Source organism: Balaenoptera physalus, assembly GCF_965194825.1.
Source record: "Balaenoptera physalus genome assembly, chromosome: 7".
Classification (NCBI taxonomy): Eukaryota; Metazoa; Chordata; class Mammalia; order Artiodactyla; family Balaenopteridae; genus Balaenoptera; species Balaenoptera physalus.
The window spans coordinates 116647183-116662421 of record NC_138886.1 but is presented as its reverse complement, the minus strand read 5'-3'; the positions used below and the strand labels follow the sequence as shown (position 1 = coordinate 116662421).

At 39.6% G+C, this 15239-nt stretch overlaps 1 long non-coding RNA gene across 4 annotated transcripts in view; it reads left to right on the top strand.

Moving 5' to 3' along the window:
* The window catches only part of LOC309664100, a 75035-nt gene that overhangs the window by 51232 nt on the left and 8564 nt on the right, over positions 1-15239 (top strand). For 2 of the 4 annotated variants that reach the window (XR_014265603.1, XR_014265605.1), the window contains one exon: positions 1-15239. This exon is cut by the window's left edge. This is a non-coding gene — a long non-coding RNA (uncharacterized lncRNA). The other 2 variants (XR_014265604.1, XR_014265606.1) reach the window with 2 other exon arrangements.

Below are 15239 nucleotides of genomic sequence, written 5' to 3'. Positions count from 1 at the left end.
AAAAGGAAACAAACAAAAAAATACAAAATCTGATTAAGTGGTGAAAAAAATGTAGCTAAAGCCTCAGGTGGCAAAATTCCATTTATCCGGATCAGATGGAAATATAAGCTAAAGGAATGTCTGAAGCCTGCTTTCAGAGGCAGGAACGGTATCAGTCTGTACGTCTGCTGCCCCAGACCTTTCATCCTGACCCCAAATCACACAGGTCAGTAGCAACCTTGACACACTGAGATGACAATACCAGTTCTTCTCTGAATAACAAAACAATCTCCTTGAAGAGGTTTAAAGTTAAATATAGACATGGTTAAGTACATACTTTGGTATTAAGGTAGGAAAAATATGCTCATATTTGGTAATAAATTATTTATAGTTTTAATATATGTAAATTATTTATTGATGCTATGATGGTTGATTTCATATGTCAGCTTGAGACTTGGCTATGGTGCCCAGCTGTCTGGTCAAACAGCAGTCTAGATGTTGCTGTGAAGGCATTTCTTAGATGTGATTAACATTTAAATCAGTAGACTTTGAGCAAAGCAGAGGACCCTCCATAGAGTGGATGGGCCTCCGTTGAAGGCCTTAGGAGAAAAGACTGAGGTCCTCTAAAGAGGGTGGAATTCTGCCAACCACCCCACCCTCAACATGCTCCCTGCCAGACTGCTTTTGGACTCAAGGCTGCAGCGTGAACTCTTTTTGGAACTACCGTCTGGTCAGTCTGCCCTTTGGATTAGCCAGTTCTCTCTGTCTCTCTTTCTCTCTGTGTACACATTGCACACACACACATGCACACACAAGCTATTGGTTCTGCTTTTCTGGAGAACCCTGACTAATACATGTTTATAACAAATGACTCCAAAACTTAGTGGCTTAAAGGCACAAATATTTATTATCTCACAGTTTCTGTAGATCAGGAATCAAGGTGCAGCTCTGCTGAATACCTCTGCTTCAAAGTCTCTTCAAGGCTGCAATCGAGGTGTCAGCTGGGGCTGCAGTCTCATTTGAAGGCTCAGCTGAGGGCAGGGAGAGGGCGGTTCTGCTTCGAAGTTCATTCAGCTGGTTGCTCACGAGATTCAGCTCCTCGTGGTTTGTTGATCTGATTGTCCCAGCTCCTCACTGGCTGTTGCCTGAGGGCTTCCCTCCGTTCCCTGCCACGTGGGTCTTCGATAGGGAAGCTCACAACACAGCAGCTGGCTACCTCAGAGTGAGCGATCAAGAGAGGTAGGAGGTCACCAAAGACAGAAGGCAGTGTTCTCGTAAACTCATTTTGGAAGTAACATAGCATCACTTCTCTTGCATTCTATCCACTAGAAGTCACCAAATGCCAGCCCTCCAAGGGGAGGGTATTGCACAAGAATGTGAATACCACCAGGAGGGGAGGGTCACGGGGGGCCAGCTTAAAGGTTGCTACCACATTTAGCTTGTTGGAGAATCTGACAGTTGAGGTTTTTTAATTCTAATTTAAAATCATAATTAAAGAACTGATTTGAACTTGGGATGTATGTTGCAAAAACAGGAGAGACTTTTTTTCTAAGATTGTAAAGACTGCTGAGATGCTTGAGGGGACTTCAGATTTATCATATTTATGAATTTAATATATTAGGTTTACTACAGTAGTATAAATACTTGAGAAAGTACTTGGGGGAAACTTCACTTGTCAGATCAGGCAACAAATGTATTAATCTTACGAATGCATCTAAAATGTTGAAGGCAATTAAATTAACTAATTTGTGAGAAGCCTGCGTGTTTAGTGAGTTCTGTAACTTGAGTGACTCAAAGAGCAGTCAAAGACCAATTTGAAAGTTATTGTTAAATTCTACTAAATTTATAAATACAAGTATATGATGTATATAGATATATATATGATTAAGGGCTTAAGGGAAACTAAGTTTTAGAATTTTTTACTTTAGTAAATTGAATATCAATTTAAGAGAATCCCAGTATCTATAATTTGTCCTTTCTTTGAAAAATAATTAATGCCCTCAGAGAAAATGAAATCTGACATTGATAAAAGCAAGTCTTCAGAGAGAGGAACAGGGAGAAGATTCAAATAGATGAGAAGAAGTGGGCAGTGCTGATATTTTGGAGATCTTGATCCCAGGTGTTCCTGCCCGCCATCAGCTGCATTCCTGCCCTTGAGTTCTGGAAGACACCTTGGTGTCCTTATAATTTTTTTCTCTTGAAACCAAGAGCCCAAACTCATGTTTTTCCCTAGAATCTCTTCTGCAGAAATGTAATTTGTGAAACACAAACTGGAGACACTATCATCTCTAATAATAGTAACTGTGAGAATCAGAAAACCTCTCCAGGATGGGAGTGATGAGACACTGTTTCACTCTTGACCTGCCATCCTTTTTTCCCAGATCTGTCCATTTCCCTATTTATTAAAAATAAGTAGATTTGATAGTTGAGCCCTGCCTCATGTGGCTATGGAGGAAATAATCAATTTCAAACTGTGCTGAAAAGAATGATTCTGGTTCAAAGTTGCTGATATTACCGTTGCATTTCAGTGACGCTGATGGTGCTTTTATAAACTTTGTGAGTTTTTTAAACTTTGAGTTGTCTTCCTTGTCACTGCTCATTTCTCACGTGGCACTGCTGATTCTGATTCCTAACTGTGCCCCTGTCTGTGTTTACCTCTTCATCTCCATGGTTACTGCATGTACTGAAGCCTCTATCATCTCTCCTATGGAATTTTGTGATATTTTCCCACTTAGTTACCCAGACTTTCAGGTCAGCTTTTATCTATTCCATTCTGAACCCACCCCAAGCTCATCTTCTCAAACACAAATAAGTCCACATTCCCTCTTCTCAACGTCCAGGAAAGGTCCCCAACTGCCAAAATAAAGTGCAGACCTCTTAGAATGACACACAGGATGCTTTACACCAGCTTTCAACCCTAAGTTTTATGCTGAAATCATAAGGAACTGATTTTAGTTTGCTGAGCCAATTATGCACTTTCCCTCTCCTTGGAACATCTTCCTCCAAATTCTTAAAAATCTGTCAAGGCTGGGCTCAAGTGTCTCTTTTTTATGAAGTCTCTCCTTCCCTGACACACCCAAGCAGAGTTTCCGTTACAATATTCGCATCCACCTTGTACAGAAATCTGTTACAATCTTTATAGCATGGAATTGTAATTTTTTTCCTCTACATGTTTGCTTCCCAAACATGATTGTGAGCTCCTTGAAGGCGGACACATAACTTATTCATCCTTGGCTGCTTGGTTTCTAGGGCTGTGCTTGAAACAAGGAGGTTATTCAATAAACGTACGTGAACTGAAGGTAGATCTATTAATATTCTTGGAATTTACAACATTAAATGTAATTTAAATTTAAAAATTCACTCAGGAAATATCCTACTTCAGAGCCCTAAGAAAATTATTTAACTTTCCTTACAAATTTCTCTTCTGTGGGTAGAAAGGACTGGTTTAGTCTGTAACAGAGCACTAAATTAAAGTAAAGCAAGACTGTCTCTTTCTTGAGATAGAGGGACAGTAAAGAATAGAAAAGTACTTTATTGCTTTAGTTTTTTACATGCAGGTTGAAATGTCATTAAAGTAAGATTTGTCACAAATAAGCTGAAACACAACAGGGTTGATTGACTATATTTAAGTTAAACAAGGGGGAGTTTAAAGAAGGGCTAGTTTTCCCCTTTATTTACGTTTTGTTTCAGTGTAAAGGGGGAGAACACAATCAGGGATGGACTCGGGGAAGCTTATGACTGAGAATTACTCGGGCTGACTCAGCCTCTTCCCTTTTCTATAAAATGCTTAAGGAGCCAAGAAGAGGTCCATGAAACAAGATACTAGCATTTGCCTTAGAAACCTCTAAAAATGAGGAGCCTATTAAAAGAGAAAGTCTTAGAAATAGAGTCACAGATGTAGAAAACAAACTTACGGTTCCCAAGGGGGGGAAAGGGGGAGGGAAGGATAAATTGGGAGACTGGGACTGACATATACACACGACTATATATAAAATAGATAATAAGGACCTACTGTATAGCACGAGGAACTCTACTCGATACTCTGTGATAACCTATATGGGAAAAGAATCTAAAAAAGAGTGGATATGTGTATACGTATAGCTAATTCACTTTGCTGTACAGCAGAAACTAATACAACATTGTAAATCAACTAGACTCCAATAAGAATTATTTTAAAAATGAGAAAGTTTTATTGGAAATCTGCCATTTCTCTTCTTTCTGGCTTTCTACCCAATCAAGTTGTGTGTTTGCGTGTCTGTGTGTGTAGAGCTCTCCAAATAGTGCTATTCTGCTTAGTTTTTTGTTGTTTTTTTTTTTTAAGTTTTGAATATTTTACAGCAATGACAAGAAAAATAGGATTGCTTGGAGTTCAGCAATCCTCATTAGTCACTCACCACAACTGGTAATTAGATGAAAAAGATAATGGGAAGCAGGGACTAAGCAGGACTCTGTCATCCTGTGTGTGAAATGGTGCTGAGACAAAGCAACCCAGCAACCCTGGTGCCTGACTTGTTTTAGACGTTTTAGAACACAAAGAAAGAATTGTCAGGGATAAAGCCCTACGGTGGATGGGCCGTTTCGGGTTATGACTGATCGCCCCTCGCCACTAAACAGTTCAGGTGAACCAGCAAGTAAAAAAGCACTTAACTATGTGATAAGCACTTAACTAGCGAGGTATTGGGCACCATGGAAAGGCCTGCTTTTCTGTCTTAGGTGCTGTGATTATAATAAGAAAAGCTTATTCATTGTTCAGTTGCATCTGAAATCAACAGTGATTACAAACATCTGTATGCAGATAATTCAGAAATCGATTCCTTATGCTTTTATACTAGGCTAAATATGAAAACCATGTTTCTCTGAAATGTATCCAAATTTTCTTCCTAGCATCTTTACCCTAAAACTTCCATCATCCCTTCCCCCACCCCCAATTTTAATTTTCTTCCACGTGCAGGAATTCTATCCAAAGCATCCCCTGGCACATTCTCCTTCTCCTTTCAATATAGGGAAGATTTACAGATGAGGATAAAAAGGAAAGAGAATAAGCAAAAGCTGGGATGGGGTGGGGCTGGATTTGGGGACGCCTATAATTTGATAAGGATGAGCTCAGATAAGGCAGGACTGGTGAGTGGTGGTCAGATTGGGAAAGGTCTGGAATGTTCGGCTGGAGGTCTGGACGTCATGCCTCTGGAAACAGAAGGCAGAAGGTTCTGAGCCGGGGAGTGACCCAGTCAGAGCGTGTGTTAGGTTACACCAAATCAGTATGTCGGGTTAATAGACTAGGACAGACACTGGGGACTTAAGAGCAGTTAATGAGAAAAGTAAAAATACATTAGCACATGTAGGATGTTATGAGAACTTGATTTGGGGCAGTGGAAGTGGGTCAGAGGGATGAGGAAAACAAAAGATCAAAGACTAGAAAGATCCAACTTCCTGACTCAAGTTTCATACAAGGCAGCATGTTCATCCCCATAAAACCCTAGGTGTCTGCTTGTGTTGTTCCTGTAAACTTTCAACATCCCCTCACTGGTAAGACATAGGAAGTGACCAAAAAAATCATTTTTACCATAATACTTGAGCAGCCATCAGATAAGGGTGATAAAGTTTACTTAAGAAAACGGTGCTCAAAACATCCACCTTGCCAAGAGAACCTCCCCCCTCCCATCCCCATGGGCAGGAAGAACGGAGCAGGCCATTTATCAGCTAACATTTTGTGAGCCTTGTGCCGCACAATCGGAATAAAGTAGTCTTTGGATTTATCCAAAATTAGGCAGCCGCTGTGATTCATTTGAAAAGGTCCCTGCCATAGGCTGGAAGTAGGCACCCGGCTATAGGATGGGGAAGCAGCAAAGGAGGTACACAGTTCTGGAAAGCCTCCTACCAAATACTTCATCTATTAAATAGATAGGGGAAACCAGACATTAAAAAAGTTAGAAAGGAAGCAAAATAGTGCAGGAATACCATAATGACCTTTTGTGACTAAGGAAAGTATCAACATTACCATGGATGGTGTTTACTTTGTATAAACTAAACTGCAAAGACTATTATATAGGGCATAGAATAGAAACAAAGTTAAAAGAGATTTAAAGCTCTTTCGTTCCAACTTCCCACTTAGGCAGAAATGCTGTGCACAATATCCCTAGTAGGTGGCTAACTGGTATCAGCCTCCATCATCTCAATGAGCAATGAATTGTCTGCTTCCGGCGCAAATGTATTTCATTTGGAGTATCCTAATTCTGATGGTACCGTATACCACATCACTTGGACCTCCACTTATTCACAGTTCTGTTCCTTGGAGAAAACTATGTCTATTCTGTCTCCCTTACAATAACTCAAATGAGAATTTTTGTCCTGACTGCAGGGGGAAACCAAGGGGGTTGTAAAGAGAAGTGTGGGATGACAAATTACGATTTGCTCACTCAAAGACCTATTTGTGTTCTGTTGCGTCCACCATTATATATACTGTTTTTTCTTCTTTCCTTTGGACTCATCAGCTAATTATTATTATTAAGATCTCTTCTCAGTTAGCTTACTAGTTATACATGATTTATCTTATATATTACCCTAGGCGTGCTTGGTTTATTGATATCTAATATTAGTGGTTTTTAACCAAATTTTAGAAAATACAGATACCTTAGAGCACCTTAGCTCTATTTACTCTTAACTTTTGTGCTTTCATATATGTTAAATCCTGGAAGTCAGTAGTTTCATTGCTTAATAAAATAAATACTTATTTCTATTTCCTCACTTCCCTTTCCTTTTCCAATATCCTTCATATCTCCCTGCATTTCTCTTCCTCCATCTGGGGATCCTTTCTGCTGCCTGAAAAACTCCTTGCTTGTATTTCTTTGAATGTGGATCTGTTGTGATAAGTTCTCCCAGTTGTTTTTTTTTTTTTTTTTTTTCTGGAAATATCTTTATTGCACCTTCAATTTTGAAAGATTTTTTTTTTTTCTGCACGTAGAACTCTAGGTTTTTTGTTTGTTTTGAAACATTGAAACATTATTTCATTGTCTTCTGACTTAGGCAGTTACTGGTAAGAAGTCAGTTGCCAATTTTATTTTTGTTCCTTTGCTTCCCTCTGGATGGTTTTAAGATTTCGTCTGGTCATTGGTTTTCAGTGGGTTTTACTATCTATTTGGCAAGGCGTGCTTTTCTTCTTGTCATTTGTATTGATTCTTGAATCAGAAGCTTGAATTACTTTTGGAAAATTCTTGAACATTGGCTTCAAATATTGCTCCTACCTCAATTTCTGTTTCCTTCTTTTCTAGGACTCTAACTGCACCTATGTTAGACTGTTTTAAGGTCTATATTTCCTTTATACTGTTTTCCGTATTTCTCATCCCCCTTCCTCTTTTTGTTTCAGTCTAGACACTTTCTGCTGACCTATTTTCTTATTCACAGATCAGACTCACAAATCATCTCTTCGGCTATGTCTAATCTTTAATTTCATCTATTGTTTTCTAAATTTCCGTTATTGTATTTTCAGTTCTAGAACTCTTCTTTTATTGTTTCTAGTTCTTTAGCAAAATTCCCAATCTTGTCATCTAATTTTTAAATATACTAATCATAATTATTTTAAAGTCCGTTTCTGATGACTGCAATATCTGGCCCTTAGGGACTGTCTTTAAAAATACATATTATTTTATCACTATCTGTTTTTATGTGTATTAATTTATATTGGAATGCTAGAAATTGTGTATGAAAAGTTATGGAAGCTTTGGCTGATAATTTTTCTCCAGAGAAGGTTTTTAATAGCGTATGGCAGACAAGGAGAATAATAGTATATCAGTTAAATCTAATACGATATTAAGCTGATTTGAGTCTGGGTTTTAGTCTTCATAAGGCCTGGTCTCTATTTCTGGTTTGCCCTTACTTATAAAGTATAACCTTTTGGGGGCCTCAGATGAAAGCCTGGGCTATTTTTTATTACCTCACCACCATAGTGGGAACTGGCTCTTACTTTTTTCTCCCTCACGTAGTGATACCGATGAGAGCTCTGCTTACCTTTTCACCGAGCTTGCCTGTCTCTCAAACCAAGCTGCGAGTGGCTTCGGGGGGAAACTGGCTCAGATCGTTGGGCTTTCGTTTCTGTATATCCTTTCCACGATCTTTTCCTCTTAAGTCCTGGCTGTTTGGTAGTCCTAAGCTCCATTTCTCTGCGCCATGTAACTCTTTAAGTCTGTTCTATTCTGCTTCTCTGCAGTTTAGCAACCATGCTCTGCTCAGTAAAAGCATCTCTGTGCTTTTAGAAATTGGTGGTGTCTCAACAGAAAATAGCAAAAACACCAGGCTCATTTCAGTGGGTTTATCTTCTCTCCAGCATCTTGGTCCCTTAAATTCCGATTGCCTGGATAGCTTTCCTATGCCATCAGTGAGACAATTTTTTTTTTTTTTTTGCATTCAATCAAGCTTTTTTTAGTTTTCTTTCTTTCTTCTTTCCATTTCCCCCTCTCCTCTTTTCTTCTTCTTCTTCTCCTTCTTTCTTTCTTTCTTGAAGCCCATCAAAGCCAGAGGCTACTTGGTAATTTTTATGCTGTTGAACATACTATATATATATTTTTTCTGTTTTTAGGAATTTCTCATATTTTTCTACACTCTCTTTGTTTTCAGAGGCTTCCTGCATTAGTTAGCATTTGTTGCATAGCAAAGAACCCATACATTCATGGATTAAAACAACTATTTATTTATCTTGCAATTCTGGAGGTTGGTGATTTGGGCTGGGCTCAGCTGCTTTGAGTCAGGCTTGGCTAACCTTTCAGTGGGGCTCACTCATGTATCTGCTGCCGGCTGCGGGGATGGCTGGGAACTGGCGTGTAGGAGGGTTTTGGTTCTTCCCTGTGTGAGGTCTCATCCACCAGCAGGTTAGCTTCAGGCTTGTTCATGAGGTGGCGGGAGTCCATGCACAAAAGCAGAAACATGAAGAGACCTCTCCAGAAATCACACAATATCGATTCTCCTGCATTGTTGTGACAAAGGAGGTCACAAGGCCAACTCACATTCAGGGTTGGAGAAATAGACTCCACCTCTCATTGGCAGAAGCTGCAAAGAATCGTGGCCATTTTTTGGTAGTCTACAACGCTAAAGTCATCGCTAATTCTAATAATTTAAATTTCTTAGACTTTTGCTCGTTGATAGTCACATCCATTGCAAACAATGATAGTTTTATCTTTTCCTTTACATTTTTTTACAATGCCATTTCCCTTCATTGCCTGATTGCACTGGATTGACCAGTCAGTACAATTTAAAATAAAAGGAGAGAGAGTGGACATCCTTGATTTGTTCCCAATTGCAGAAGAAAAGATTTTGAAAAACTTTTCAATATTAATATGCTGTACTTTGTGGATACTTGTATTTTTTCTGCATATATTAAAATGATCATATGATTTTTAAAGTTATTTTGTTAATATGATAATTTCACTGATTCAATTTGAATATTAGACCAAATTTAATTACTATATTAACCAACTTGTTGATTTCTGTTATTTTTTGATGTGGAAGAGTTTTTTGCTGACTTATTTAGAATTTTTGTATTTATGTTTATTGTGGCACAAATGTTATTGGTCTACACTTTTTAAAATAATGTCTTTGGCAGGTTTTGGTGAAAATTAATAAAGGAAAACCTCACTAAGATGGAGTCAGGAAGCCAGAAGGGGGAGCTCTCAGGCAGTACCACCTGATGTCAATTACAGGAAGCATTGTCAATTACAGACCCCAACAGAAGAATCATCAACAGGAAAGAATCATCCATCACAGGTCCCAACAGGAAAAGATGTACATGGTGTCTCCTACAAGAAATTGACTACCCCAGCAACTCAGCCAGTGAGAAACCCTGAACTCTCACTTTTCTCTGATGGACTTCTTTCAAAATAACCCCTTCCATCTTGCTCCTTTTCTCTCTATAAAATAACATTCTTCTTTGTTGTGTATTGGACTTGCCTATGGCTTTTTCCATAGCTTGCTTTTCCTGAATTGCTATTCCTCTGCTATTCCCGAATAAACCCATTTTTGCCGGTAAAATAACTGTTTTATTTTTAAGGTCAGTATTTGAAATCAAGGTTATAAATTGGGAATTGGCTTCTTCTGTATTCTGGGAGAGTCAGCGTAACATTGGAATTGCTTCCTCCTTAAATATTTGAGAGAATTAACCAGTGAAGCCATCTGGGTAAAGACTTTCTTTATGGGAAGTATCCAATTATAGATCAAATAAATAGGCTAGTTTGCAATCTCTTTAGTAGTTATCTGACTAATCCAATTTTCTTTCTCTACTTGTGTCCATTTTAGTAAGTTGTATATTTCTAGGTATTTTCCCATTTAATGTAAATATGCAAATTTACTATTGCAATTTGTTAATAATGTCCTTGTACTATCTTTTCATTTTCTACAGAACCTGTTTTTATTCCTGAAGTTGCTATTCATGAATTCTCCTTTTACTACCAGTAGTGTGAGGTGTTTTACCCCAGTTTCACCTAATTTAAGCTCCATCGACAGGGTGCTACTGAGTGAAAGAGTAACAGCTCTAGCTAATAGTCATTTGATAAGTTTGAGTTTATTATAGTTCTGGCAGGAGAGAAATGGCACTCTCAAACTGGGTAATCTGCAGAGAGCTGAGTAAAACAATTATTTTTAAAGTTATCTGTGGTGTTCAAGGAAATAGCAAGGGGGGAGTGTAGGACCCTGGGGTAGTAACTGCAGGAGATTATTACCACCAAGGACCTGGAGAAGAGAATGGTTCCCAGGCTGTATTGTGAGTAGCTATAGGGGAAGGACTCCCAGACAGATGCTGATACCAACAACTCAGGAATGAAGCCAAGGAAAAATACCCTGACCTCACTTTCCTCTGGTCCTCCAACCTCTTTTGAGAGCCTCCTGTTGACTGAACCAAATCATGTGCTGACAGGCAAAGGAGTAGTTAGTCTTTATATATCAGCAACCTGGGAGGGCAAACGCAAGATATTCAACACATTTTGGATAGCCATTTTGTTACACTTCCCAGCAGTGTCATTGGCTTAGTAGGTGGGTACTTAGTGAGGCCACAAAACTGGAGGACCTTGTTAAGCAAAGATGAAACATTTGACAAGTATATTGTCTCCCCTGCCTACTCAGGCTGATTTCTAGATGAAGAGGTTGGAAGACAGAATGCTAGTGGTATCTTTTGGTGTTTTCTGGTTACATTTAGCAAGGAATAGAACTAGGAGTTAAGCTCAGGCTGATATAGGTTAGTTTGCAGTAAAAATGGAAAGAAAAGGAGAAGAGAGAATCCAGAAATTTGGAGCCTTTTGGATTGAAAACTCAAATGGTTTTAGACTCCAAATATGAAAAGGTAAGATTCAGAAATGTTTTCTGCATTAAAGATCCATTAAAGCAGAGTTCTGCCACAAACTACTAGTGTAGAGTTCCCTCTAAGCTGGCTTACCTCAGTGTAACTACCCTTATGTTGAAAGAAGAGAAGGAATGGGGGGAGGAGATTCAAAGAAATACATCAGCCTGGAGGATTATGATTAGTAATTATGACTATTCAAGATATCTGGGTGTTTTTCAGGCAAATGAAATCAACTGGAAGCAAATAGATCAGAAGCCTACTCGTTTTTTTTGAATTGCTCAGCTAAGGAAATCACACGCCAGACTGAGAAAGCCTTTAACTGTTTAAGACTTAAAGTAAACCTTGGGTTTTGAAACTTGCATTGACAGGATAGCGTGTGTGAAAACTACATCACTTCCCAGAAGATCTGGTACCAAAAAACCCCCAAAAACCCCAAAAAACAAACAAACCACAGAGGATAATACAGCAAAAAAGCCAGAGTCCCCCTCCCCCTCCCCCTTCCGGCACAATGGTGAAATCATTAATCCCAAATTGAAGACTGTAGGAAAGTCAAGAAAGTCCCCACTTCAGGGCAGAGACCTCACAATGCCTACTTGTAGGCTTGTACCAGGGCTATTGACCAGTGATCCCATTCTTCCCTTTTCTAAATGAGAGATTTGATTGTAGATTTGCTCTCTGCTCATGACTATAGAGTGTGTGCTCAGGCCGGATAAATCGTCCCTTGACCATGAGAAGCCACAGTGTCCTAAAGGAGAGGGCAGTGCCGCTATTGGAGATCTGGATTTGAGTTGGGTATAGTAACTGCATGGGATTTTAGGATGTTTCCCTGGAGTGGGAGTGAATGTACTCAGTGTGAGGAGCACGGGATTTATAGAGACAGTAGATGTGGCAAAGACAAAAGATGTGTTTGTCCCTTGAAAATTCATGCGCCCTTTCTATTGTGTAGAGTTGTTTCTGGAAGGCATGTATGTGTCTGCATTTCTCAGCATCTAGATAGGACTTGTAGACTAGTTCTCACCAGTGGGCTATGAGTAAAATAATGAATGTTATTTTCGGGCTGAAATGTTTAAGAAGCAGGTATACGTTCTCCATGTTTTCTTCTCCAGTCCACTGGCTGGAATTGAATGACTGCAAAGCTCTATAGACGGTGGAGCTACAAGGCGAAGCAGCCTGAACCACCTCGTGGAAATATGCTCACTGAATACCAGCATTGGACTCTGTGTGAGCAAAGAAAAACAACTCTATTGTGTGAAGTCATGAATTTCAAGGTTTATCTGAATCCTCTGCTACTCATACTCAGTGATTACAAAGTACACAAAGTTCTGTAAATTACTTTGTGGGTCCAGGAGCAAATTTATATCTATATCTATATGTTTCTCTCTATATATCACACATATATAAATTTAAGGGCAAAGAAATAAAAATTTACTTAAGCTTATACATTTAGATTTTAGATAATGGTGTCTGATTAGCATTGAATTGCTTTAGGGCAACCTAAATCTAGGAATTTACCAGTTTATCCTCTTATAATTTAAACTCAGGAGGTTGAACCCAAAAATGTGATAGGATTTAATGACAGTCAACGTGTTTTAATATCATTGTATCCTTCACAGCATCTATACAGTGATGGAGAGAGAGTATTTCTTGAGTATAAGACAAAGAAGACAAATGATCTTAAGGATGAATGATAGGAATTAATAATAAATTCATGCATCTGTATGCCTAAATGCATAGGCTGTTACATACATGCACGATGACTGTAAGGTCACTAGCTATTGTGGAATCAGACCCCAGAACATTGCACCATTATATTATAATGGAGTTAGAGTGATATCTTCACTCATGACTTTTAAAAGCAAGTTGGTGCTAAAGCTCAAATCTATGACTGTAGCAGGGAAAATGTCCAATGTATGTCATGCCTGTCATTTGCCTATTTATTCTGAAATCCATTCCTTTCCACTACACTGCTGGGCTCTGTATCACAAGGGGCTGACCCTGCGAACTAGCATTTTCCTGACCCCCTTCTCAGCTGGGAGACACTGACAGGGTACTGAAGGGCAGGCAGATGGGAGATTTCCTCTTACTTTCATTGAAGGTGGCATCCCTGGCAGGGCAGGTGGCATCCCTAACGCCCACAGGACAGCCCCTGCTCTGTAGTCCCAACTTTGCATGGCAGCCTCCCTGGTGGTTCCTGGTGCAGCTGCTACCCTGCATCCCACCAGTTCTGGAGGTGGTGGTGCCTTCCTGCTGGTGCTGGATTACGTCATCATCCCATGCTTGGCCCCTCAGTTCTTCCAGCACCATTGTAACTGGCTCCTCATATTAGAGTCCTTCAGACTTGAATGCTGTTTTCCAGACAGGACCCTAATCAATATATGTGTGCACTAGTGGCTACCTGGAACACAATATGTAACACAACTTGCATATATAAACTTCCCAACAAAATAACTTTTCAGTGATTATTTGTTGAATGAGTGAATATATGTATTGGAAGGGTTAGTTGAAAACTGGGGGGAGGGGGAGATATTTTAACGTTTCAAAGTTAAACCTAGAAATCCCTATTAATATTTTGTGTAACTGTTACCAAGTCCAAGCTTGTACTGCTCACTGCAGGACAGGCCAATAAATCGAGAGACGACTTGTTGGGGCAAGGAATACGACTTTATTTGGAAAGCCAGCAGACCGCGATGATGCTGGACTAGCGTCCCAAAGAACCCTCTTACCCGAGTTAGATTTCAGGCTTCTTTTACTAAAAGGGGAGGGGGGTGCGGCTGGTTGCTGCAGACTTCTTGGTGCCGGAATCCTTTGTTCTTGCAGCTGTCCGGTTAGGTCTGGTTACAATGTTCCACTAAACCTCCAACAAGACAAATGTTATTCTCTGTTCTGCAACTTTTTATCTCTAAATGAATGGAACAGTGTTACACCTTCAAAGGTCGGAGCCTTGAGAATGGGCCGTCCTGGTATTCTTTTCTAAAAGGTGCAGAGCCAGCATGACTAAGCACAGGCAATAGAACACAAAGGTTAGAACTAAACAGAGAGACTTAATAAGGAGTCAGGTTTGCTCTTCTCTGTTACATAACTATATGCTGAGGAGGAAATTTTAGTAAGAGGTGTCAGAAATGGTGCTAATAAATTTGAATGGAGCCCTAGAATTAAAATGGTAATACAGTCAGAAATTCAAAAAAGGAAATCTAGAGGGTAAGATTACAGCCATTATTAAAGCAAGTAGCTTTTCAACCCTTTTCCACTTTGATTCACAATAAGAAATATATTTTATATTGAGAATAAGTGCAATCATATATGCATGAGATGCCTGCTATATTTTCTTTTCATTTTCTTCTCTTTTCTTCTAGCATATCCTACCCAGTGTGACACAGTTTGAAAACATGTGTCTCGGCATATTACAGGAACCGTGATCATCTTTGAAAATGTATCCAAAGGATTAAGGCATAACTCATCCTTTGCTCACTCTTCCTTTGTCTTCCTCCAGAGTGGCCACCTATTGTTTTGGTTACCTCGTGTGTGTTCACCCCCTTTCCTCTTGGAAACTATCCCTCTCCTTTTCTTAGTCCGTAGGGTTCAGGTCAACTTCCTGCCCACCTCTCCTGTCCCCCCGACTCTCCAACTTGACCAGCTCTGGGGGAAGCATGTCATCTGGTTTCGGTCAAGCAGAGAAGCCATCTCTCTGACCATGAGGAATGTCTCAATAGGTGGCACATAAGCTAAGATAGGCCAATGAACTCTCACCAAAAGCAGTTTCTTGTTTGGCCAGACTGGAAGCTGGCGAGAATCAGGGATGGATCCTGGGGGCCATCAGATGGAGAGAGCTGCCTAATAGAGACGCTACCAAGAGGGAAGGGATGGAGGGACGATGACATTTGTGATCCTGGATCCGGTCATTTTTCCTGAGCACCGGTAAACTGAGTTCTGAAATTCTAAT